Genomic DNA, 24450 nt, shown 5'->3' with positions numbered 1-24450 from the left:
AAGGCCAGGATGTTAAGATGTGGGTATGACACTGTATAGAAGATGGATAAAAAGGGAGAACGGAACCAGCTCTGTTCTAGTGAGGAACTCGGGGGAGAGCTGTCCGTGGCAGGAGCAAACGCCGGGTTTAACAGGATAGCGAGGAGCAGGTCCCGCTCCCGGCTCCTCCCGCAGTGCTCTGCTGCTCCCTGCCGCCGGCAGCCTGCCCTCCCTGCTCCCTGCAGCCTGCCCTCCCAGCTCCCTGCTCCCTGCAGCCTGCCCTCCCAGCTCCCTGCCGCCAGCAGCCTGCCCTCCCTGCTCCCAGCTCCCTGCTGCCAGCAGCCTGCCCTCCCTGCTCCCTGCAGCCTGCCCTCCCAGCTTCCTGCTCCCAGCTCCCTGCAGCCTGCCCTCCCAGCTCCCTGCTCCCAGCTCCCTGCAGCCTGCCCTCCCAGCTCCCTGCTCCCAGCTCCCTGCCGCCGGCAGCCTGCCCTCCCTGCTCCCTGCTCCTAGCTCCCTGCTCCCAGCTCCCTGCTGCCAGCAGCCTGCCCTCCCAGCTCCCTGCTCCCTGCAGCCTGCCCTCCCAGCTCCCTGCTGCCAGCAGCCTGCCCTCCCAGCTCCCTGCTCCCTGCAGCCTGCCCTCCCAGCTCCCTGCTGCCAGCAGCCTGCCCTCCCAGCTCCTTGCAGCCTGCCCTCCCAGCTCCCTGCTCCCTGCAGCCTGCCCTCCCTGCTCCCTGCTCCCAGCTCCCTGCTCCCTGCCCTCCCTGCTCCCTGCTGCCAGCTCCCTGCTGCCAGCAGCCTGCCCTCCCTGCTCCTTGCAGCCTGCCCTCCCAGCTCCCTGCTCCCTGCTGCCAGCCTGCCCTCCCGGGCACGGGCACGGCAGCCGCTCCTCGGGAGGCTCAGCAGGTCCTGCCTCCAGGAACCTGCTCCTCTCCTGACAGGAACAGGGGGCTCAGCAGGTCCTGCACCCCAGAACTGCTCCTCTGCTGCAGCCAGCCCTGACAGGAACAGGGGGCTCAGCAGGTCCTGCACCCCAGAACTGCTCCTCTGCTGCAGCCAGCGCTGACTCGGGTGTGAGGAACCGGGGCTCAGCACTGCGGGCACACAGCAAGGGCTGCCTGCCTCAGGAGGGACATGGGGATCGTGGAATCACAGAAGCCCAGAAGGGTTTGGGTTGGAAGGGACCCCAAATCCCACCCAGTGCCATCCCTGCCATGGCAGGGACACCTCCCACTGTCCCAGGTGCTCCAGCCCCAGTGTCCAGCCTGGCCTTGGGCACTGCCAGGGATCCAGGGGCAGCCACAGCTGCTCTTTCATCGGTCATTGGATGAATGCTTTTATTTTCATGTAAAATTCGATGGCAGAAACTTTTGGGTTATTGACAGAAACTCACTGCGCTGTCATCAGGAAAAATAGTGACTTTTCCTGTTGTCAGATGAAGTCTTTGAAAGGTTATCGATTTGTTGCACTGCGATCCTCTGCACAGCTGGGACTCGCTCTAATCTTATTTACTTGCATGTCACAGACCAATCATGTATTGATTAATTCCTTTTAAGCCAGAAACAGTGACCATCTCCTCCACAGAATAACAAAGGCAATGATTGGGGTGTGGAGTCACACTTGCTGCTCAGACAGCTTCAACTTTGTGTTTGGTTTTCAGGCTCTGGGTTGGGCCTGCCATGAGGGCTCAGCCCAGCTGCAGGGACAGGTATTTCAGGCATTGCACAGAAGTTGTTTGTAATCCCAAACCAGCAATAAACTTGCATTAATTTAGAAATTGATAATGTTCACTGACATTTCTTTGGTTTCTTACTAATAAAAATCAAAGTAATCCACCCACTTCCTAGCCATACAATGTGAGACAGTGGGAATTTCAGGACTGATTTGGGAAAATGTGCCTACAGCTCCTGCCAGGAGGGGACAGCCGGGGGGGTCGGGCTCTGCTCCAGGGAACAGGGACAGGAGGAGAGGGAACGGCCTCAGGCTGGGCCAGGGCAGGCTCAGGGTGGGATCAGCAGGAATTTCCCCGTGGAAAGGGGGTCAGGGATTGGAACTGCCCAGGGAGGGTTGCAGTGCCCATCCCTGCAGGTGTCCAGGGAACTCCTGGAGGTGGCACTCAGAGCTCTGGGCTGGGGACAGGGTGGGCATGGGGCACAGCTGGACTCGGTGATCCTGGAGGGCTTTTCCAACCCAAATGATTCGGTGATTCCGTGACTGCTGCTCTCCTGTGCAGACACAGGCTCCACCCGCGCTGAAATCTGAGCACTCCCAGTCTCCATCCCACCGAGGGGTTGGTCATTAACCTCCCTGGCTGCCCCTGGAAATGGAACCGTACGTGTATTTCATGCTGAGCATTTCTTGGAATCAGGTTCATTATTAACCACCAGCTTCTCCTGCGTCCTTTCCGTGCTGCTGCTCGCCCGGGCTGTGACGTGGGACAGCGTGGGGTGGAACACGATGAGCCTTAAGGTCCCTTGCAGCCCAAACCCTTGTGGGGTTTGCTGATTCTCTGATTTTATTCCATTGGAGCGTCAATACAGAAGCCTGTGTGTGGTGTGGCTGCTGCCGTGGCAGGGCTGTGCCGTGCCCTGGGCCGTGTCTGTCACGTTCCTCAGCAATCCCCACACACTTTGTGCCGTTCTGTGGTGGCTGCACAGGGGGGTTGATCCTGCCTGACCTGAGCTCGGTGCCACAGGGAGCCCAGAACCTGTGCTGGCACAGCTGGGCAGGGCACAAAGCAGGGCTTAAACCCAGAGTGCTGCTGGTTTGCTTCTCAGTCTTGCAATGGAAGAAACTCTGACCACTTCCAGTGTGAATCAGAAAAGCAGGGCATGAAAATTCCTTCAGCTCCTCTTTACTTACTAACTTCAGGTTTTTAAGTCCATTCTCATTTTTGTACAGCTCAGCCCATGGAAGCTGCCAGAGGAATGCTTCTCCTGAGCACTTGCCAGCTGAAAAACAAACCCCAATTCTTTGAGTGATGCAAAGCACTGCTGGGCTCTCGCTGTAGGTCACTTACAACACTGCCTGCAACGTGACTTGTTTTGCTTACAAACTCCCACAAAGTGTTGCAATTCAGCTCTAAAAATAGAACCCAGTTTTATTTGTCCCAGAGCTGTTGTTGTCACAGCTCTCAGAGCCGCAGCCAGTCCTGTTGTCTCCAAGTGCCTCTACATGCCCCTTTGGCCAAGGATAATTGAACCACCCAGCAGGGAGCAGGCAGGGGGAACACGGCCTTGGGGATCCACGAAAATAGGAACAAGCTTCTAAGGAACCTGGTTAGCAGGGACATGTTTCTTGTCCTGCACAGTTGTGAGCTTTGGATGGAGGGAAAATGAAGATTTTCAATGGAAAGTTCCAGTTACCTAGCTGTTGTTTAAGGGGGAAAAACCCCTGGACCCTCCTTTCTAAAAGTGAAGCTGTGCTCCAGGGTAGGTTTCTGCTTCCCAGCCCTGCACTCAGATCACTCTGTCATTCCTGTCAGCAGTTCATGGATACACACTGGCAACACTTCCCACTCTTCTCCCCAGTCTTCACTGCTTTTCATATCAAGAAGACACAAAATCAAACAAATATGCCCTATATCCTATTTGCTTGTAGAGAACTTGGTGGTGTGGGGCTGTTAGAAGTATCTTGTACCCAAATGCATTTCTTTTATGCATATTTGGGTTTAGTTTCTGATGGAAAGGGGAATTTTCAGTGGGCGAGTGAATATTGACAATGGGTATTTCCCTCAGGTATGAGGAGCAGTGGGATACAGCACTCTGGGGGTTACAGACCTGCTTTATATCCATAGGTTTTAGTCCTCAAATCGAACCTTACAGGGCCTTGCAACAACTCCTGCCTTTTGCCACCCGCCCAGCACTCCCAGGTCACCTCAGAGCACGCTGGTACCAGGAATGCCATTCCTGTAAGAGATACACCCCAGTGCCTGCCCTGCCCTTCCACAGGGGTGGGTTTCCATGGACCACGGACCTGCTGGAGGGAGTCCAGAGGAGCCCCTCTGCCCTGGAGCTAACCTGGGACACCTGGGGGGGCTCACCTGGAGAGGAGCAGCTCCAGGGAGAGCTCAGAGCTCTGCCAGGGCCTGAAGGGGCTCCAGGAGAGCTGGAGAGGGACTGGGGACAAAACAGGGAGGGACAGGACACAGGGAATGGCTCCCACTGCCAGAGGGCAGGGCTGGGTGGGAGATTGGGAATTGGGAATTGCTCCCTGGCAGGGTGGGCAGCCCTGGCACAGGGTGAATTCCCAGAGCAGCTGTGGCTGCCCCTGGATCCCTGGCAGTGCCCAAGGCCAGGCTGGACACTGGGGCTGGAGCACCTGGGACAGTGGGAGGTGTCCCTGCCATGGCAGGGGTGGCACTGGCTGGGATTTGAGAACCCTTCCAACCCAGAAGAGCCCGTGATTCCATGACTCTAGAACTTGATCCCATCTCTATTGCTCGGAGCAAGTGCAAAGCTTGGTAGCTGTTTTTAAATCCAAGTGTCCTTCAACCCCCCCTGCCCTTTCCAGCAAGGCAGCCCCGCTGGAGGAGCAGCCCCGGGCGGGTCCCAGCTGTGCTGGATGCAGAGCTTTGGCTCCTCATGGAGCTGGAAATGCCGATCCCGGCCGGAGCGAGGGGCCCTGAGCGCCGGAGGGCCGCGTTTGGAGCAGCATCCCCGGCCGGCTGGGAAGGGACGGAACGGAGGGCACTGGAGCCGGGAGCGGTGCTGATCCCGGGATGGGAGGGCTCTGGAGCCGGGAGCGGTGCTGATCCCGGGATGGGAAGGCAGGGATGGGAGGGCTCTGGAGCCGGGAGCGGTGCTGATCCCGGGATGGGAAGGCAGGGATGGGAGGGCTCTGGAGCCGGGAGCGGTGCTGATCTCGGGATGGGAGAGCTCTGGAGCCGGGAGCGGTGCTGATCTCGGGATGGGAGGGCTCTGGAGCCGGGAGCGGTGCTGATCTCGGGATGGGAGGGCTCTGGAGCCGGGAGCGGTGCTGATCCCGGGATGGGAAGGCAGGGATGGGAGGGCTCTGGAGCCGGGAGCGGTGCTGATCTCGGGATGGGAGGGCTCTGGAGCCGGGAGCGGTGCTGATCTCGGGATGGGAGGGCTCTGGAGCCGGGAGCGGTGCTGATCCCGGGATGGGAGGGCTCTGGAGCCGGGAGCGGTGCTGATCTCGGGATGGGAGGGCTCTGGAGCCGGGAGCGGTGCTGATCTCGGGATGGGAGGGCTCTGGAGCCGGGAGCGGTGCTGATCTCGGGATGGGAAGGCAGGGATGGGAGGGCTCTGGAGCCGGGAGCGGTGCTGATCTCGGGATGGGAGGGCTCTGGAGCCGGGAGCGGTGCTGATCCCGGGATGGGAGGGCTCTGGAGCCGGGAGCGGTGCTGATCTCGGGATGGGAGGGCTCTGGAGCCGGGAGCGGTGCTGATCTCGGGATGGGAGGGCTCTGGAGCCGGGAGCGGTGCTGATCTCGGGATGGGAAGGCAGGGATGGGAGGGCTCTGGAGCCGGGAGCGGTGCTGATCTCGGGATGGGAGGGCTCTGGAGCCGGGAGCGGTGCTGATCTCGGGATGGGAGGGCTCTGGAGCCGGGAGCGGTGCTGATCTCGGGATGGGAGGGCTCTGGAGCCGGGAGCGGTGCTGACGTGCTGCCGGAGCTGCAGTGACTCCGCAATGGCTGAGCCTGCCGGCACTGAGCTCATCCCGCAGCCTGCCGGGGAAACCTGTCCGTAGCTCCTCCGACTGCTCGGATCCGCGCTCGAGGTACGTGGTGAGCACATTTTACTCTACGCTTGGGGGATTTTTAGTATTTTTTATTTTATTTTCCTTCCCTGTCCTCTCCGTGCTTCCCTGGACCAATCGATGCATCACTCCTCATCCGATCCCACTGTTTAGAGGGCAGAGAGGGAAAATAGAAGCATATGCAGCAGGGATGGATTATTTTTTTCAGCCTTTTTCAGCGTGGATCGTAAAAATCTCTGTAAATGTGTCTGCTCGAGCAGCCTACAGGTTTTATCTGGAGTGCGCTGCAGGCAGGGACTCCCTCGGTGTGCAGCATGAGGGACTGAGGTTTCTGCCTACCTGTGCTCCTTCATTAGCGTCTACCTGTGCTCGCTAATGAGTGCCTAACTATGCTCCTTAATTAGTGCCTGCCTGTGCTGATTAATCGGTGCTGACCTGTGTGATGTCTCTGTAAATATGGACGTAATGTGGGCTAGACAGACAGACAGACAGACAGCCAGCCAGCCAGATTTGCTGCACTAAGGCTCGTAGGCTCCATTTGCAGGTGTGCTGTTTGGCATTCTGTGTCTGAGGTTTTCCCCCCGTTCCCCCCCCCGGGGGGGTGATAACCGTGGCTCTGATTTGCGAAGCTCTGCTCTCGGATGCCAGGAAGGGGATGGCTCTGCCTGGCACTGGGGCCCAGCTGCACCTTCCTGCTCCCTCTGTCCCTCAGGATTTTATGGAGTCTCTGTCGTGCGTGATGCAGTTGAAGTGCCAGGGTCAGAGATTGCTGCTGGATCTCCTCTGCAGCTGTGGGTGTTGGTGTTTGGGCTAATGCACGCCCTGATGAATCGCTGTGACAAACAGTCTGTGTCTGTGCTCGCCGGGGAGCTGATTCGGGCATTTCCTGCTTGCTGAACTCCGTGCACGGCGTGGCTCAGAACTGCTTCCCATGGCAATCCTGTCCTCACAGGAAAGCAGGCTCCCCAGTCCTGGAAGTGCCCAAGGCCAGGCTGAACGGGCCTTGGAGCACCCTGACAGCGTGACACTGCTGTCCCTGTCCATGGTAGGGAATGGGATGTGCTTGAAGGGCCCTCACAACCCAAGCCAGTCTGGGCTTTTGATTCTATTCTGCGCTATTTAACCTAAAAAAAAAAAAAGTTCTTTCATTTTTCTGCCCAGCCGCTTGCTCTCTCAGTCATTTTAAATGTGATTTATCTCATCCAGATCCTTTTTCCTTTCAGTTCATGGGATGCCCCTACTGACACTGCTAAAAACGGAGACAGAAATTAGAAAACACATTGGAGTCCCGTTGACTTTTGCCTGTTATTTCACACATTGTGATACAGCCAGAGAAATGTCTGTAGTACAAAACAATAATTTCCTGGCAAGAAAGACTCACAGCTGCCAGGCTGGGCTCTCAGCTGGCATGCAGCATCCTTAACCTGGCACCTCTCTGCACTTGGGCTCCTCTCTCTGTGTAAGGGCTTGCTGGGTGCTCAATAAATGCTCAGGAACTGAACCTTTCTCAGGGCAGACCACTTTACTTTGCAGTGCAATTTCTGCCTGCTTTGTGTTGGCTCCTGGCAGCTTCCTGAGCCATAACCCTTGCTCTTCACCTGCAAATGTCAGACTGGTAGGAATTTTAGTGTTTGCAGTGGTGATTAAGGGTTTGCAGTGGCACCAGCACGAGGCCACAAGAACGGCCTGACCAGAGGAAAGTGCATTTGTCACCAGGGCCCTGATGGAGAAAACAACACCCCACTTGAATAAGGCTTTAAAGAATGTGCTGAAGGCTCACATGGGTTGTCTTGACAAACACCAGTCTGGGGTGTATTTGTGGAACCGTGTGCCTGTAAAGCCTTCCCTTGGTATGTGCTCAGTTGTCAACACCTCCCACGTGGTGAAGTTTCACCAAGTTTCCCAGTGCACTGTCAGTTTACATGAAGAGTAAAACTTTGCTTTTTTTCCTCCTAAAATGCATCGCTATAATATTACTTTTTATTGCAGATGGCTTGAATTCAAAGTAGCATCAGCAAATGAATGTTAACAAGTGAAGGCCTTTAAATAATGACCTTTAACATTTTCCCTTAAAACATGTGTTCTCAGCTTGGCACCTTCTGTGCTGCAGCTCTTCATGCATGATCAGGAACAGAGGCTCAGCTTAAACGGAAAAACAATTTAAAAAGCAAGTCCTAAAAATTTTACAGATCCTGGTTGACTGGGATGTAGGATTAGAACCCATCCAACCACTCTGGGAGCGAGACTCTAACAGCACTGAACAATTTTAAGACACAAAACATTTGTATTAATATATTTTATGGTAAAAGCTGACAAATATTAGCCAATACGTCAGAAATCCAAATGAAATCACTCGTGGGATCCTGTCTTGATTTGCCCACAGCGGGCCAGGAGCAGGTACCTGCATGCAGAGGAGAAGAGAGCTTCCTTCTCCCAGAGCATCGAGGGTTGGTGCCGTAGTGACAAAATGCTGATCCATTTCTAGCAGTCATTTCACCCGGAAAGCTAATTCCTGATTTTCCTTTGCAACTACAGCCAAGTGAGCCATGCCCAAATAAACCCCCAAAGGTCTCAGGGTTGAACAGAACTCTGTGGAAATGACTCTAATGGAGAATGGCACGGTGGCAGACTTTTGAAAACCTCCTCACTCCTGTGCAGACCCGCAGCTCTTTGCAGGCACACGTGATCAGGGATTTGTTATTTGCTGCTGGTGTGGAATCCAGATGAGGGTTCAATGGATTTCATCTGTGGAGCAGAGGCAGTGCCTGAGGAGAGACAGCTGGGAAAGGCTTGAGAGACTGTCTGGAGGATAAAAGGGTTTCCTCAAACACACAGGCCAGCAGCAGGGTGTGGAGGCTTGGCTGTCCTCAAATCCAGTGCAGCTCCTGGGGTTGGAGCTCTTGCACTGGTGCTGTGGTCAGTCGACCTTGACAAGGTCACGGCCAACAGGGACTCTTCTAAAGGGTCACTTTAAGCTGCAGAAAGTGGCTTTTCTGTCCCCTCAGCTCATGTTGCTGGCTCTGTTTTCCCTGTTGGTGGTTCCAGCTCAGCTGGCCCAGCCTGGAGGCACCGCTGCCCAGGGAGGGGCTGCGGGCTGGGCTTTGACCCCATGGGGTGGAGCATGGGCTGGGCTGGGTTAGGGCTTGGGAGGGTCCTCAGAGCTCATCCCATTCCTGTAACCACCCAGGTTTTACCCAGCATGAGGCACAAAGCGTGGCATTCACATTCTCTGGACAGAGGGACACAATTCTGTCTCTCAGGATTGCACAGAGAGAAGAAGAGAAAACAATCTTTATCTCTGCCCCTTTGCTTTCCCCATGTGGAATGTGGTGTGGAGATTGTTCACCTGCAGGGATTGCTGGGCTGGATTCTGGTGAAGGTTGTTTGGGGTCAGTGACCAGTGGGATCCAGCTGAGAGTCATAGTTTGAGTTAGTTGATGGGTGAGTAAGAAGTGAGTATGTAGAATAGGATAATATCTCTTTAAATAGTATATTAATGTAATATAGTATAATTTTAATAAAGCTATCCTTCAGCCTCCTGATCTGGAGCAGACATCAGCATTTCTTCCCTGAGCCGGGCTCTGCTGCATTTTCACTCTACACAAAGGCTTGAGGTACCAGGACACTTGGTCAGGGTGTGTTACACAGAATTTGCTGTAAGCAGTTGTCAGATCAGGCAGTAGTCACTGGCCACCGTGCCTGGTTTGTTTGCTCCCGGGGCTGCTGTGCTTGCTCTCAGTGTCACTGCTGATGATCCCTGCTGTGCTGGTGTCCCCTCTGAGTGCTGGGCTCAGGGAGCCCTTGTGTGGGGTTTGTGACACTTGGTTATGGTACAACAGAATGGTCTTGAAGGAAAATTCATTTGCTTGATGTGCAACTGGAAAATACTCAGTGGTCAAGATTTATCCGTTCCATCCCAGGTAATGCCTGCAGTAGTTAAAAGCCTTTTCTCTCCAATCAAAATGCTTTTGGGATTTCTACTGGGGCTACTAATGACTAATTAAAAACTTGCTGTACTGGTAGATCCCAACTTCTCCCTGCCTGAGCTGTCCACGTTCCCAGGTGTCACTGAAGGACACCCAGGGAACAGGGACAGGAGGAGAGGGAATGGCCAGGGAGGCTCAGGGTGGACAGTGGGAAAAAAATATTTCATGGAAAGGCATGTCCAGCCCTGCCACGGGCTGTGGATGTGGCACTGGAGGACATGGCTAGTGGTGGCCTTGGCTGTGCTGGGCTGGCAGCTGAACTCGGTGAGCTCAGGGGTCTTTTCCAGCCATAAGGATTCCCCAGCTCTGTGATTTAGCAGCACAGTCAGAGACAAATCAAAACGAGCCTTTGGAACAAAGGGTGGTCTTTGGGCTTCGTTTTTTCTCCTTTCCTGAACACACGGCTGGTTCCTGAACTGGCACATGCAGAAATTCCAGTTCCCCATATTGCCAATCCCAGTTTAAAGGGACAGAAGCAGCCCTGCCCAAGCTCTGGACTTTGCTGGTTCGCAGAGTTGCAGTGGAAGGAGTCTCATCAGGTTTTATTCCCTCGGGATACACTCAGGCAGAGCAGGAGTTAAAGGAGCTGTTGCTTGGTGGGTGCCCCTTGTTGCCTGTCAGTCACTCAGCAGGCCCAGCAGCCTGACCTGCTTCCAGCCTGAGGGAGCTCTGCCAGGCAGCACTTCCTAAACAAAGCCAATTTCTTGCTTTCTTTGGTCTGGATTTTTTTTTTTTTTTATTCCCCTCTTACTAAAATATCAGTGTGTATCCTAGGACTGCCATCATTTTGGCCTGATAAGGTTTTACAACCACAAATCGAGTAAAAAACCATAGTGGAGAAGCAAGGAGTGCAGCAAATAGGATATATCATGGGTCTGAAGGGGAATGGAAAAGCCAGGGATGCTGAAAGCCTCCCTAGAGCTGTGCTGCAGGAGGGTATGGATGCTGAGACAGGAAAGGCAGGGCACAGGGATGGGGACAGTCACTAAGGCTGGCGTCAGAGTTAGCATCAAGAGCAGGAGCAGACAGATCTAAACATGGTCTTTTCCCTCAAAGCTGTTTTTGGGAGTTTGGGGGCTGTGGGGTTGGGTGGTTTTTTGCTATTTTGTCTGTTCAAAGGGAAGTTAAGAAATGGGAGTGTGTGAAATGAGTTTCTTCAGCAGTGCCCGGTGACCAGCAGGATCCCAGGCTGCTTTGGGTGGGAAGGAGCTTAAAGCTCATCTGATTCCACCCCCTGCCATGGGCAGGGACACCTTCCAGGAGCCCAGGTCGCTCCAAGCCCTGTCCAGCCTGGCCTGGGATGGCAGGAGAGGGTCAGACTCAGCCTGGCATGGGAGGAGGTGGCACATGCCAGCCCCTCAGGGAACGTGAGCAGACCCCTTGGAGCAGCTCTGCTGCTGTGCAACACAAAGCTCAGTAAAGGACTTGTGTGGGTTTGGGGGAAAAGCCTTAGTGTGAAGCTTTTGCTCCTCCTTTCCCTGTAAATTCCTTGCCATGTGGTGTGAGGGCTCTTTTTCCTTCCAAGAGCTGGGCTGAGGTTTTGGATGTGTTTTACTGTAAGAGCAGTAACAGTTCCACGAGGGGAACAAGTTGTGGGTTAACTTGGTGTTCTGCATAAACATGTGAAACTAAAGAGAAATAAATGCTCTGCTGAAAATATCGTTGCTGTTGTTTAAAAATAAGCCAGTCAACAACTGAATTTGAGACTGAGGAGTATTACCCAGGCACGAATGTTTCCTTTTCTGCTTCTGTTTCCGTGTCAGTCACCACGGGGGTATCAGGGAGAGGCAGTGAGCAGACGTAGCTCCCGGGAAGGGATGTCTGCACGGGCAGGGATGCACTCATACATCCCCAGATCGGGAGTGAAGGGCAGGAGCAAAGATCCACGGGCTTGTTAAAACAACAGCTGCAGCTTTGGGATGGAGTTTGGAGGTGTTGCTGTACACCAGCACTCAGAGGCACTGGTGATTCAGTCCCTAAGAGCCCTGGCTGTGAGCAGGGTGCCCCAGCTTTTCTGAGGGGTGCTGTACTTGTGGCTTTAGGAACGATATTTCATGCCTGCTTATTTCATATTAATGACACTCATCTATTTAAAGGAACACGCGTGCCAACTTCGCTCCTTCCACTTTCCCTGGAGCTCTGAATCCCAAGCTGGCTTGGCTCACACAGAGTAAAATTTTCTGAGGTGTTTTTTCATGCTCTCTATCACCCAAATCAGTGTTGTTACATCTAAATTTAGGCCATCAGCCACGCAGGCCTGCTAGGAGTCGTTTGTTCCACCAGTTGTTATTTCATGGCTGTTGTGTTTTCTGCTCAAACCCACTGCTGGCTCTGGCTTGTGTCCTGCCCACCGCTGACAGTAAAGAGCACTGAACATCAGAAATGGGCAGGGAGACCTCGCTGGGCCAAGCTGTCCCCTGGACATCAGAACCTCGTGTCATTTCCTCTGCAGCCCCCAAGAGGCCCAGGGCACCGATTCCCACACGTGCCTCAGTGCAGCGAGTGCCCTCAGAGATGTGTCACTGCCTCAGTCGTTGTCTCCTCGTGAGCACAGGGCTGGGAGGGAGCTCAGGGAGAAAAGCTCTGTGTGAAATGTCACATTTGGCAGCCCTGCAGCGCCTCTTCAGAAAGCCTCACTTGGATCCTGAAATATTTGTAATATTCTTGCTGGGATGTAGGATTTGTTTTGGTTCTTTTAAAAAAAATTGCAACACATCGACTTTGAAGATGAAGCATAGAAATTATTTTTAGCACTTGATGCTAAGTCATCAGAGATGATAAAGGAGAAAGAGCAACATTTATAGCTCCTTCTCTTTGGCAACAGCAGAAAAACCCCATCCTCCTTCCTGGCTGAGTAAGGAGCTTTCCTCAAAGTCAACCTCAAATCCCACCCAGTGCCACCCCTGCCATGGCAGGGACACCTCCCACTGTCCCAGGTGCTCCCAGCCCCAGTGTCCAGCCTGGCCTTGGGCACTGCCAGGGATCCAGGGGCAGCCACAGCTGCTCTGGGAATTCACCCTGTGCCAGGGCTGCCCACCCTGCCAGGGAACAATTCCCAATTCCCAATCTCCCATCCATCCCTGCCCTCTGGCAGTGGGAGCCATTCCCTGGGTCCTGTCCCTCTGTCCCTTGTCCCCAGTCCCTCTCCAGCTCTCCTGGAGCCCCTTCAGGCCCTGGCAGAGCTCTGAGCTCTCCCTGGAGCTGCTCCTCTCCAGGTGAGCCCCCCCAGCTCCCCTAGCCTGGCTCCAGACAGGCTCCAGTTGCAAAATAGGGCTTTAAGATTCTTGATTTTAATTAAACATAAGTGCTTCTAAAAATTCAGATGCCATTCTAGAACATTTCAGTTTCATTTTTGACAGCATCTCAATTTCTCATCTTAATGTTTTGACTAAAGTGATTGAGAAATAAATCCATCACCAAAAAATGCTCCAGGCAGCAAAGTTCGCCCCAGCAGCTGTGTGGGGCAGTGGAGTGCCCGTCCCTGGAGTGTCCCAGGAACTCCTGGAGGTGGCACTCAGGGCTCTGGGCTGGGGACAGGGTGGGGATGGGGCAAAGGACTCCATGGGCTGGGACTCCTTTGCCAGGCTGAACAACTCTGTGGGTCAGACACTGCCTTGTGCCTGCAGCCTGTGGGAGCTCTCTGGAAGCTCAGTCACAGCTCTGCAGCAGTTATTGCCCTTTTTGCAGAAGGAAAGGAAAAGGCAGAGGAGCAGCGGGTTTGGCCTCCATGGCAACGGCAGCGGCTGCGCTGGGCTCCAGCCGTGCCCGGGGAAGGTGCTCCTGAGGATGGGTTTGCTTTCAGAATCTCTTTGCTACAAGCCCCTTTGCCGGTGGAGAGAGTCGTGTTTTCCTCGATGCAGTGAGCAGAGGGATGTGTCACTGTGCAGGGCTGAGCAGGGCTCGGGGATCCCCCTGGGGGCTGCCGGGGACAGGCTTGCTCTGAAGTAAAGGGGAGCAGGGCAGGGACTGAGCACTGAAAGCCCCTGTTCAGCTCCAAACAGGGGCTTTCACCTCCATTCCCCCTGATTTATGTCCTGGAGTAAAGGGGAGCAGGGCAGGACGGGGAAGCTGAGCACTGAAAGCCCCTGTTCAGCCCCAACCAGGGCATTCACCTCCATTCCCTTCAGTTTATGTCCTGGAGTAAAGGGGAGCAGGGCAGGAGAGGGACTGAGCACTGAAAGCCCCTGTTCAGCTCCAACCAGGGCATTTCTCTTCCATTCCCCCTGGTTTATGTCCTGGAGTAAAGGGGAGCAGGGCAGGAGAGGGACTGAGCACTGAAAGCCCCTGTTCAGCTCCAACCAGGGCATTTCTCTTCCATTCCCCCTGGTTTATGCCCTGGAGTAAAGAGGAGCAGGACAGGGACTGAGCACTGAAAGCCCCTGTTCAGCCCCAACCAGGGCATTTCTCTTCCATTCCCTTCAGTTTATGCCCTGGAGTAAAGAGGAGCAGGGCAGGGAAGCTGAGCACTGAAAGCCCCTGTTCAGCCCCAACCAGGGCATTTCTCTTCCATTCCCCCTGGTTTATGCCCTGGAGTAAAGGGGAGCAGGGCAGGGACTGAGCACTGAAAGCCCCTGTTCAGCCCCAACCAGGGCATTTCTCTTCCATTCCCCAGTTTATTTCCTCCTCTGCTGCAAGGCTCCCAGCCCATGGCGTGGGTTGGAAGTGCCCATGGGCAGGTTGGACACTGGGGCTTGGAACAACCTGGGATGGTGGAAGCTGCAGCAGGGGTGGGGTGAGAGGAGCTTTGAGTTCCTTTGCAACCCAAACCAACCTGGGATTTTAAGGATATAACAAATACAAGGGTCAGACTGCTGAAAGAAATGGCTGAGTTTGAGATGCAGAGGTTGCAGCCTTTCCTGGGGTCTGTCTCCCCTCCCAGAGGTGTTGCTGCTGTGTAATCAGGGGCAGTCTGCTGGATTCTGTCCTTGGGGGGTCGGGGCTGCTGCCCCCTCCCCTTTGAAGCCAGGCCAGTGCACGGAGCTGCTGTGAGCAGTAGCTCTGGCAGCAGGAGCACAGCCAGCCCTGCTCTCCTGGGGGTTGGAGGCTCTTTTAAATTGGGATTCTCTAGTGCTTCAGGCTAGTATTGATTTTTTTTTTCTGGTTTTGTTATTCCTTTATTGAAGTATTCACCTCATGTCTCCTGCATGACATGAAAATTTCATTCTTCTGCTTTCTTACTCATTCTCTCATTGAGTCCATTCTAAAACTCTCAACTGCACCTTGTATTTCTCTTTTTAGAGAAGATGCTGTTCATTAATTCACACCTGAAAACTGAACCTGATGGTCAGTAATATTTTAGTGGTTTGAACAGATTTTTGTCTGCAGAGATGTCAGAATTCTCTATGTATCTCTTCTATATGTATGTCTTCTGTATCTCTTCTGCACCAACTGGAACACCCTGCTGCTGGAGCACTCTGTATCTCAAAACCTGATGCTCAGAAGCTTTGTAACCTTGAGGACTTCGTTAAATCCATGGAAATTTGCAGGATGTGTTTGAGATTCAGTAGTGCCAGCACAGGAAGGAAAACAAGACAGTCCTTTTATGTAAATGGCATCTGCATTCTTGCTTCTAATTAAAAGTCAAAGGGAAAAGCTTTCTGTAATTAAAGGACGTGTTTGGTAATTTGTCACAGGCTGGACTCTGGAGCAGTTCTGGTTGGATCATTCTGGAAGTGACTTCCAGCCTTCCCTCTCCACAGGAACAGGCTGAGCATTCACCTTTCTCTGGCCGTAAATGGCAAGGGCAGGGCAGGGCAGGGGTGAGCAGGGACAGGACAGTGTCCGTGTGTCCGACCCGGCTGCAGCAATAAAGGCAACCCCGACGGGGAAGAAATGCTGATGTCTGCTCCAGATCAGGAGGCTGAAGGATAGCTTTATTAAAATTATACTATATTACACTAATAGACTATTTAAAGAGATATTATCCTATTCTACCTACTCACTTCTTACTCACCCATCAACTAACTCAAACTGTGACTCTCAGCTGGATCCCACTGGGCACTGACCCCAAACAACCTTCACCAGAATCCAGCCCAGCAATCCCTGCAGGTGAACAATCTCCACACCACATTCCACATGGGGAAAACAAAGGGGCAGAGATAAAGATTGTTTTCTCTTCTTCTCTCTGTGCCTCTCCTGAGAGACAGAATTGTGTCCCTCTGCCCAGAGAAGGTGAATGGCACAACCCGGGCTGCGGGGCCTGGAGCTGTGCCACGCTGCAGACACCTGCCCAGGTGTGGGGCAGTGCCAGAGCTGGGGATACCCTGGGGCGGGCTGGAGGGTTTATGGGGTGGCTCAGCTGCTGCTGCTGAGCTGCTGCAGCTCGGGCTGTGCCAGTGGCAGACGCAGGTCGCCCAGCTGGGTCATACCCGTGCTCCTGCCCACCCAGGTGGGCTCAGCCTGGCAGACGGGGATCTCAGCCCTTCCCAGCCCACCTGAGACCCCGCTCAGGAACCCCCTGGGCTGTCCCTCCGTGCTGTGGGCAGTGCAGAGCCCAGGGACGTGGTGGGGTCTGGCTCAGGGCTGTGGTTGGGGTGAGGAGCTCTTTCCCTGCCTGGTCCCATCCTGTGGGAAGGCTGGAGGGATCCTCCCAGAGCCAGCCTCACTCGTGGGGCACTTGGCATCCCTGCCAGCCTGCCAGAGCTCCTGGGGCAGGGGCTCCTCGGGCAGGGCTTCCCATTCCCGTTGCCATTCCTGTTGCCTTTCCCGTTCCTGTTCCCATTGCCGCTGCCTTTCCCGTTGCCGTTCCCATTCCTGTTCCCGTTGCCATTGCCGTTCCCGTTCCCGTTCCAGCCCAGCACAGGCACCCGCAGCTCCGGGATGCGCTGTCCGGCTGGCAGCAGCCGAGCTCCCAGGCCGGCAGCGAGACGTCACCTTTGCTTTTCCATGCAGCGCAGGTAGAGGCTGCCGGTCCCTCCCTGCTCGCTCAGCCCCGGCTCCCGTGCAGCCTTTGCATTTGATTTTTTTCCCCCAAGAAACCGTTTCCTGTTGTAACGTAACCAGATGGGGAGGGTTCAGTGGAAATACCTCGGGAGAGGCTGGCAGAGCCGTGGATCCAGGAAGCAGATCCTCCCCGTACTGTTGGCACGGTTTGGTAAGTTCCATCTGAAAAATGAAAAGCTGCTCCTTTGCTGAGTCACAGCCCCTCGGAGCTGGAGCCGTGACAAGCCGGGAGCCGCCGCGCCGCCGGATTGAGGCAGAGGTGAGCGGAGGGCTCCGGGATGCTGCCCGCCTGCTTTTCTCGCCTGAAATGATTTTTAAAATCTCATTAAAGTGCTCCGTAAACTGAACGCGTCTGCGGGAACGTGCAGCGGCACTGGTGGCCCGCAGGGTGGGGGTGGCACGGCTGTGCCGAGGCACATCCCGGGCACGTCCCGGGCACATCCCGGGCACATCCCGGGCATATCCCGGGCACGTCCCGGGCACGTCCCGGGCACATCCCGGGCATATCCCGGGGACATCCCGAGTACATCCCGGGCACATCCCGGGCATATCCCGGGGACATCCCGGGCACGTCCCGGGCACATCCCGGGCACATCCCGGGCACATCCCGGGCACGGAGCGGCTGCGGGCGCTGCCAGCGGCTCGGGATGCGCGTCCCGAGCCCTGTCCCGGGCTGGCAGCCCCCGGAGCGGCCCAGCCGGGGCCGGAGGGGCCGGAGAGCCGTGCCCGGTGCCAAGGGCAGTTCTGCCGGTGCCGGTGCCGGTGCCGGTGCCGGCGGAGCTCCTCCCGCAGCATTGCCGGTGCCGAGGCTGTGCCGGAGCCGCTCTCCCGTTCCGGGCTGTCCTCGCCGCCACAAACGCCTGTGCAGCCCGGGCCCGGGGCTGCTCCGGGCCTGGCACCGGGGTTTGTCTGCTGCGGGCTCTCAGCTCCGTCCGTGCCCCGTGCCCGGCTCCGGGGCTGCACCCGCACGGCCCCAGGGGATTGTTCCCTGGAGCTTTTTTATCTCCTCCAGCCCACGGAACTGGCTGTCAGATCCAGAGGAATTTATACAGGGAGGAGGGAGCTGGGGTTGCTGAAGGAAAGACAGGAGAGTTCCCTTACAGCAGAGAACCTGCAGGGAGGACAGGGACACAGGAGCATTTCCTGACAGGCTGCAGGTAGCACAGGGACACAGGAGCATTTCCTGACAGGCTGCAGGTAGGACAGGGACACAGGAGCATTTCCTGAGCACCGGTAAAATGTGGCATTTGACACTTGAAAGTAATTCCAGTTCTGTTGAAATGCTGCCAAGATATGTATTATCTAGACAGAAAAATGCTCTTGGGCTGCTGTTTCCAGTGTATCTGTGGTCATTTCAGTCGCAGATTTGGTTTTTAAAGCAAATCTGAAGTTGTTATTATTGTTAGACATGCTTTTCTTGTACTTTAAAATAAGCTTTTAAAAAGTTTTTTAAAACTCCGTGTCTTTGGGAGCTGTGGTGTTGCTGATCCGTGGGTAATCAGCACATCTCCAGCTGCCTGACCACTGCAGGTCACCGTGGCCTGAGCTGACATCCCTGAGGGATGGAGCAGAACCACGGAATCATAGAATCACAGAATTGATAAGGTTGAAAAAACCCTTGGTGATCATCGAACCCAGCTATTATCCCACACCACCACCATGTTCACCTCTAACCCATGGTCCTGAGTGCCACATCTGCATTTTGTGAACACTTCCAGGGATGGTGACTCCATCACTGCCCTTGGCAGGACTGGACAACTCTTTCTGTGTAGAGATTTTTCCTGATCTCAAACCCAAACCTCCCCTGGTGCGACTTGAGGCTGCTTGCTCTCATCCTGAGGAATTCAGCTGGGGCCTCTCCTCCCAGCCCCTTGCCCCCCTCCGGAGCCTCTGGGCTCTTCCCTCTCCTCCAGGCCCAGCAGGGCTCTCCCAGCTGTGCCAGCAGGACCTTTGTCCTGTCCCACTTTGCAAGAGCAAAGCAGGAGCTGTGATTTCAGCACAGGAGCAGTTAAACGAGGAGGACAATACTCTGTCCCCAAAGGCAGAGTGCCAGGGAGTGCCAGTCCTGGCCTGCCCTGCCTGCTGCAGGCCGGGGTGATGGGCTGGAAGGGCTGGGCTGGGCTGTGGAGGCTGCTCTGGGGCTGGGGGCTGCCCCCAGCCCCAGGGACTCAGCTCCTGCCTTTTCCTGGCCAGCCGTGGTTTGGCCCCAGGAGCAGCAGAACGATGGGCAGCTGCTCCCAGGGTTTGTGGTGTGTGATCCCAAGTCAAAGATTCATCTTGCCACCGGAAAAATCATTTCATTTCCTGCCAGTACCCACAGGGTGGTTCCTTGTTCTTGCATTAGTACGAAAAAGTAACTGAAACATCCTTTTCACCTACACACTATCAATCATTTAACAACTTCCTCTTCAATGTCCTTCCAAAAAATCACAGAGTCTCACTCTTCTATTACCTGGTTGCACCTATTATGTTTCATTTAGCAGAATTTGAGTGGATTAATGAGCACCTACCATTTAGCTTTCTGCAGTATCATAATGCTTTTCCTCTGATTTCACATCTCCTGCCACTGTAATACCTTATTTACATTGCTGTGTGCACAACAGATGTCCTCAGTGATGACTTGATCTTTCCTCATAAATCTCTGTGTGCAGGATATGTCAAATTGTATTTTTAAATGTAGATTATCTTGTACTTTCACGGATTGAATTTTGTGTTGCTAAGTTACCTATTTTTTTTCTAATTTGAGGTTATTGTTGGTTTTTGGTTTTTTTGTTTGTTTGTTTGTTTGTTTTTCTTTTTGCCTGCCTTGTCCTCTTTCCTGATTGACCTAGATAATCCTCTGTTGTCAGCAGGTTTTTATGTCCTGCCCTTTACCAGGTCACCAGCACACCAAACAGTGCCAGCCCCAGCTCTGGGCCTTGGAGCTTGCAGCTGGGAATCAGCTTTGTGTGGGTCCCCAGCGTGCCTGGAGTTCGTTACACATCACATCACACCACACTGCTCAGTCTCCTGTCGGGGCTGCACGGGGAGGGGCTGTTGGGGTGCCCTGGCTGGGCCGGGAGCTGGGCTCGGGGTCCCTGTGGGCCACATCCAGCTCGGATATTCTGTGATCCCACAGCTCCCGAGCAGTTCATCACAGCAGGGCCCGACCCTGAGGTGTCCTTGTGAACCGGGGATCCAGATTTCCATCCTCGCCTGCCCATCGCCTGTGGGTGCCGGGACTCACTGGGCTCACTCTGCTGCCCCAAGCACAGCCCACGTTCCTCAGCCCCTCTGCCTGCCGGCAGCCGCTGGCTCGCTGGGCAGGGCTTGCTGGGCGTGGGCTTCTCCCCTGGACGTAGTGAACCGTAGGAATTTGCATCCTTTAGATTAAAGAACTCCCAGGCTCCCCCGGAGCGGAGCAGCCACGGCCATTGCTGTTCCCAACGCTGTCCCTCCGGGTGCCCAGAGCTCTGCAGAGCCGCAGTCCCTCCCTCAGTGCCCTGAGAACGGCCAGGCTGGGCTGGGGGGACGCATCCCCGCGAGGAGCGTCCCCTCCGGGCTGGGGGACACATCCCCTCGGGGAACATCCCCTGCAGCATCCCCTCCGGGCTGGGGGGACACATCCCCGCGAGGAGCATCCCCTGCAGCATCCCCTCCGGGCTAGGGGATCACATCCCCGCAGGAAGCACTCTCTGCAGCATCCCCTCCGGGCTGGGGGACACATCCCCGCGGGGAGCATCCCCCGCAGCATCCCCTCCGGGCTGGGGGACACATCCCAGCAGGGAGCACTCTCTGCAGCATCCCCTCCGGGCTGGGGGACACATCCCCGCGGGGAGCATCCCCCGCAGCATCCCCTCCGGGCTGAGGGACACATCCCCTCGGGGAGCATCCCCTCCGGGCTGGGGGACACATCCCCGCGGGGAGCATCCCCCGCAGCATCCCCTCCGGGCTAGGGGATCACATCCCCGCGGGGACCATCCCCTCCAGGCTGGGGGACACATCCCGCGGGGAGCATCCCCCGCAGCATCCCCTCCGCCCTCCCGGCCGGGCAGAGCCCGGTGCGGCGCTCCCGGAGCAGCGGTCGGCACCGGGCGGGTCAGGAGCCGGACGGGCACAGCCCTTCCTCGGCTGAGGATCAGCGCGGTGCCAGCAGCCACTTTCCCCGAAGGAGCAAATGCAGAGGGCTGAACGGCTGGAGAAGGCTGAACTCAAATCCCGGATTACCCAGCTGCCACACTAACCCAGTGCAGGAGCGGGCTGCTCGGAGCTTCCAGCCTGTACCGGGGGCTGCCGGTGGGAACGCTTCCCCGCTTCACGACCAGCACATTTCACAGCGAAAAGCAGGGCCGGTGCTTCTCCTGGTCATCTGCACATCCGAGCGGGAGATTCCTGCAGGGGAGGGGTTCCCCAGGAGGAGGCATCAGCCAGGAGAGGCCACTTGGGAATGAGTCACTTGGCCTCAGAGGTGAACTCCAGGAAGTCAGCTTTAGTATTTTAGTGACCCAATGGAGAAGCAGAGGCAGCTGTCAAGGTTCCTATTTTCCCGGTTTTTTTTCTTTTTTTTTTTTTTGTTTTGTTTTGTTTTGTCTGTTTTCTTTTTTTGTTTTGTTTTGTTTTTGCTGTTAGTCTTGGTTTAAAAAAAAAAAAAAAAAAGGCTATAGAGTTCTTGTGTTGAAAATAAGACTTTCCCAGAGAAATGGATCAGAGAATCCCAGAATGGTTTGAGTTGGAAGGGACCTTAAAGCCCACCCAGTGCCACCCTGCCATGGCAGGGACACTTTCCACTGTCCCAGGCTGCTCCAAGCCCTGTCCAGCCTGGCCTTGCACACTTGGATGGGGCAGCCCCAGCTGCTCTGGGCAGCTTGTTCAGCCTGGGGCGCTTGGACTGGAGATGTCAAGGTGAGGGTGAAGCAGCCTTTCCTTCCCCTGGGCTCTGGGCCTGCCACGGTGCCAGGAGCCTCACACCCCCCTGCCGATGCGTTCAGTGAGGCTCAGGGCAGCTGCAGGCACGCCAGGCACGCTGACTCCAGAGGTTCATGCAGCATTTCAAATGAAATCAGCCCTGAACAATCGGAGTCCAGCTGCAGAGTCCTCAGCCTGTGCCTGTGGTGGGTGCAGAGCCCTCCTGGCAGAGCTGCCCTGGCCAAGGGCAGCAGCACAGCGTCACCTCCGTGCCTCCATACCCCCACGGGCACAGGCTTTGGCTCCTGCCACACCAGTGCTTCCCACTGCTCTGAGCTCTTTCCCGTGTGCCTGCAGCCCTTCCCCTCCCACCTGTTGCTCTGCCTCTCCTCTGGAAACAGGAGCTTTGTTCTGCCAGGTTGGTCAGGGTTTCTGGCTCATCAGCTGGGAGGACATTTTGCCTCTAGGATTTTATTCAGTCATCTTCCAGGGGCTGCTTTTGTTATAAAATCCTTTTTGTAATGGATCTTTTCTGTATAGTTGGAAATATTTATTTAGCCAGTGGCTAAAGAGGCTCCAAGAGAGCTGGAGAGGGACTGGAGAAGGGGGAATGGCAGAGGGCAGGGATGGATGGGATAATGGGCAGGAATTGTTCCCTGGGAGGGTGGGCAGGCCCTGGCACAGGGTGCCCAGAGCAGCTGGGGCTGCCCCTGGATCCCACCGGAACAGTTTCTGTGCTCTGCACTCGATTGCCATCTCTGGATTAGGTCTCTCCCTTTACCTGCCCCAGCAATAGCCGTGCTGGTGAAAGCAGCCCCAGGCTCTCGGTTGCTGCACACCTGCCTGCCCCCAGGATGTACCTAAAGCTCTCTTGATCTTCCCCAGGGAGCACCTTCCCAGCTGAGCCCGGCTGCAGGGCTGGCACCGGCTCCCAGCAGAGCCCGCCCTGCCAGCCCTCGCCCTGGCACACGGATTGGCAGGGACAGGAATGCTGTTAATCCCTGGCACCGCTGCCCCCGGTGGGTGCCACCCCCTGACAGCACATCCCAGAGTCTGGGCATGCTCCTGCTTTCTGCCCAAATCGCTGGTTATGTTTATTTGTGGTGCTGTTGCTTTCTGTTTACTCTTGCGTTTCTCAGCCGAGGATCACGTTCAGTAACAGGGCAGAGGTGGGCTGGCATTAGGGAGGGGACTCACAGCATCACAAAAAGGTCATTTGAACCAGGATATTTAGCAATGAAAAATCAGGTTTGAAATAATCTGATCCTCGGTTTTCCAGGCTGCAGGAACAGCTTTTCACTAGAGCCTGATGGACATCTCCCAGCTGTTTGCATTTGGGAGATTAATCCACTCTCCATTCAAATTCTTGTCTGTTGCTGTGAAATGTCAATTTTTATCTTGCTTTAGAGCTGGGCACACACCTACTAAGAAGAAAAACACACTGTCAAATAGAAATGTAATTTTTGGATAGTCTGGGTCAGCCTACAGAAAGATTCCTACTCCCATCAGTGGTTTTTCTGCTGCCCAGTTCCTCACAGCTGAATTTAATGATGATGAATCAGTCTGGAAATTAACCTTAATTCTGAAATCCAAAGCGCAGTGGTTTTGTTGCCACTGTTGAGTCTGTTATTTTTCAAGCTCATTTATAAATTGAATAAATCCAAGAACTGAAAATCTTTTATAAGAGTGCAGCAATTAAATACTGCCTTTTCCATCCTCAAATCCAGCTGTGTTGTGTGTTGGTGGCGAAGAGGGTTGGAGAGCAGCATTAAACACTTATTTAGGGATGTTAATAACATGCTTAAAATGTTTCCATCAAGTGCTTTTGGATCGTGCGATGCCATCTGTGTTACAGTTGATTTAGTTAATTACACAGGCATGGATTCCTTGGGAGAAGGGATGGCACAGCTTGTTTGTGAGCAGGAGAACACAGTGACACACTATTAAACTCGTGGAATTGGGTGTGAAATATATTCCTCACTAACAGTCCTCCCCAAATGACGCCGAGTTGCTGCAGTTGAACAGATCACTTGGATGGGTGTGCTCTTGGAGTTTACTGCAGAAACTCCCGTGGATTTTTGTACCTTAAATATTGGGCGTTATCTGAGAAAAAGGAGAAATTACTTCCCTACCTAGTCACCTGTTTTTAATTAATTATTGCTCTTTCTGCAAATTAGCCCTAAGAGTTGTACAATGGAGCAGGTGTCCTGCTTTAAAACCTACCTGCTGGCATTTAGCAGCAATTGTGGCTGCCAGCACTGCGTTCAGACTGTCCTGAGCTGGGACCCACAGGATCACCCCGTGCAGCCCTGGCCCTGCCCAGACCCCCAAAATCCCACCTGGGCATCCCTGGAGTGCTGTCCAAACCCTCCTGGAGCTCTGGCAGCCTCGGGGCCGTGCCCATTCCCTGGGGAGCCTGGGCAGTGCCAGCACCTCTGGGGAAGAGCCTTTCCCTGATATCCAGCTAAACCCCCTGGCACAGCTCCAGGTGCTCCCTATAACCATAATTAGCTTCATAATTGACATCCAGCCATGGTTTGCCCTTAAAACAAAACCCAAAAAACCTGTGTGAGGCTTAGGATGTAGAACCAGAGGGTGGGATTTGGATTCCTGGGGGTGGCACAAACAGGTAACTTCACACACAAGGGCAGTCTGCAAGCTGCAAATGTAGATCTCACAAAGGACACCCATCAATGAGTTAAAGCCAACAACGGTGGAAGGATTAATCTTTGAGGAGAAATTCAGGTCAGTTGGGATTTGACATGTGTCTGTTACAGCTGCTGCTGGAATCAATCTAATCCTCAGCAAAACTTTGGCTAGACTTCCATCTGCAGAGATGTCAGGGCTGGGGGATGAGGGGTGGAATTATTTTGAATTATTTCATGAAAGATAGGTTTCACAGCTTACTTCACACTGGGAAGCACTGAGCTGGTTTTTTATT

General features: G+C 54.7%; 1 protein-coding gene across 15 annotated transcripts in view; it reads left to right on the top strand.

The window, feature by feature from the left end:
• The first annotated feature begins 5644 nt into the window (after window positions 1-5644).
• The window catches only part of JAKMIP3 (Janus kinase and microtubule interacting protein 3), a 64625-nt gene continuing 45819 nt past the window's right edge, over window positions 5645-24450 (top strand). For all 15 annotated transcript variants that reach the window (XR_008438188.1, XM_053984180.1, XM_053984179.1 and 12 more), the window contains exon 1: window positions 5645-5718. The gene's annotated coding sequence lies outside the window, so the exon portion shown is untranslated. The remainder of the gene's footprint in view (window positions 5719-24450) is intronic.

This window comes from Vidua macroura, chromosome 8 (genome assembly GCF_024509145.1).
Source record: "Vidua macroura isolate BioBank_ID:100142 chromosome 8, ASM2450914v1, whole genome shotgun sequence".
Classification (NCBI taxonomy): domain Eukaryota; kingdom Metazoa; phylum Chordata; class Aves; order Passeriformes; family Viduidae; genus Vidua; species Vidua macroura.
The sequence above is the reverse complement of the archived record's forward strand: the minus strand, read 5'-3'. Positions and strand labels throughout refer to the sequence as shown.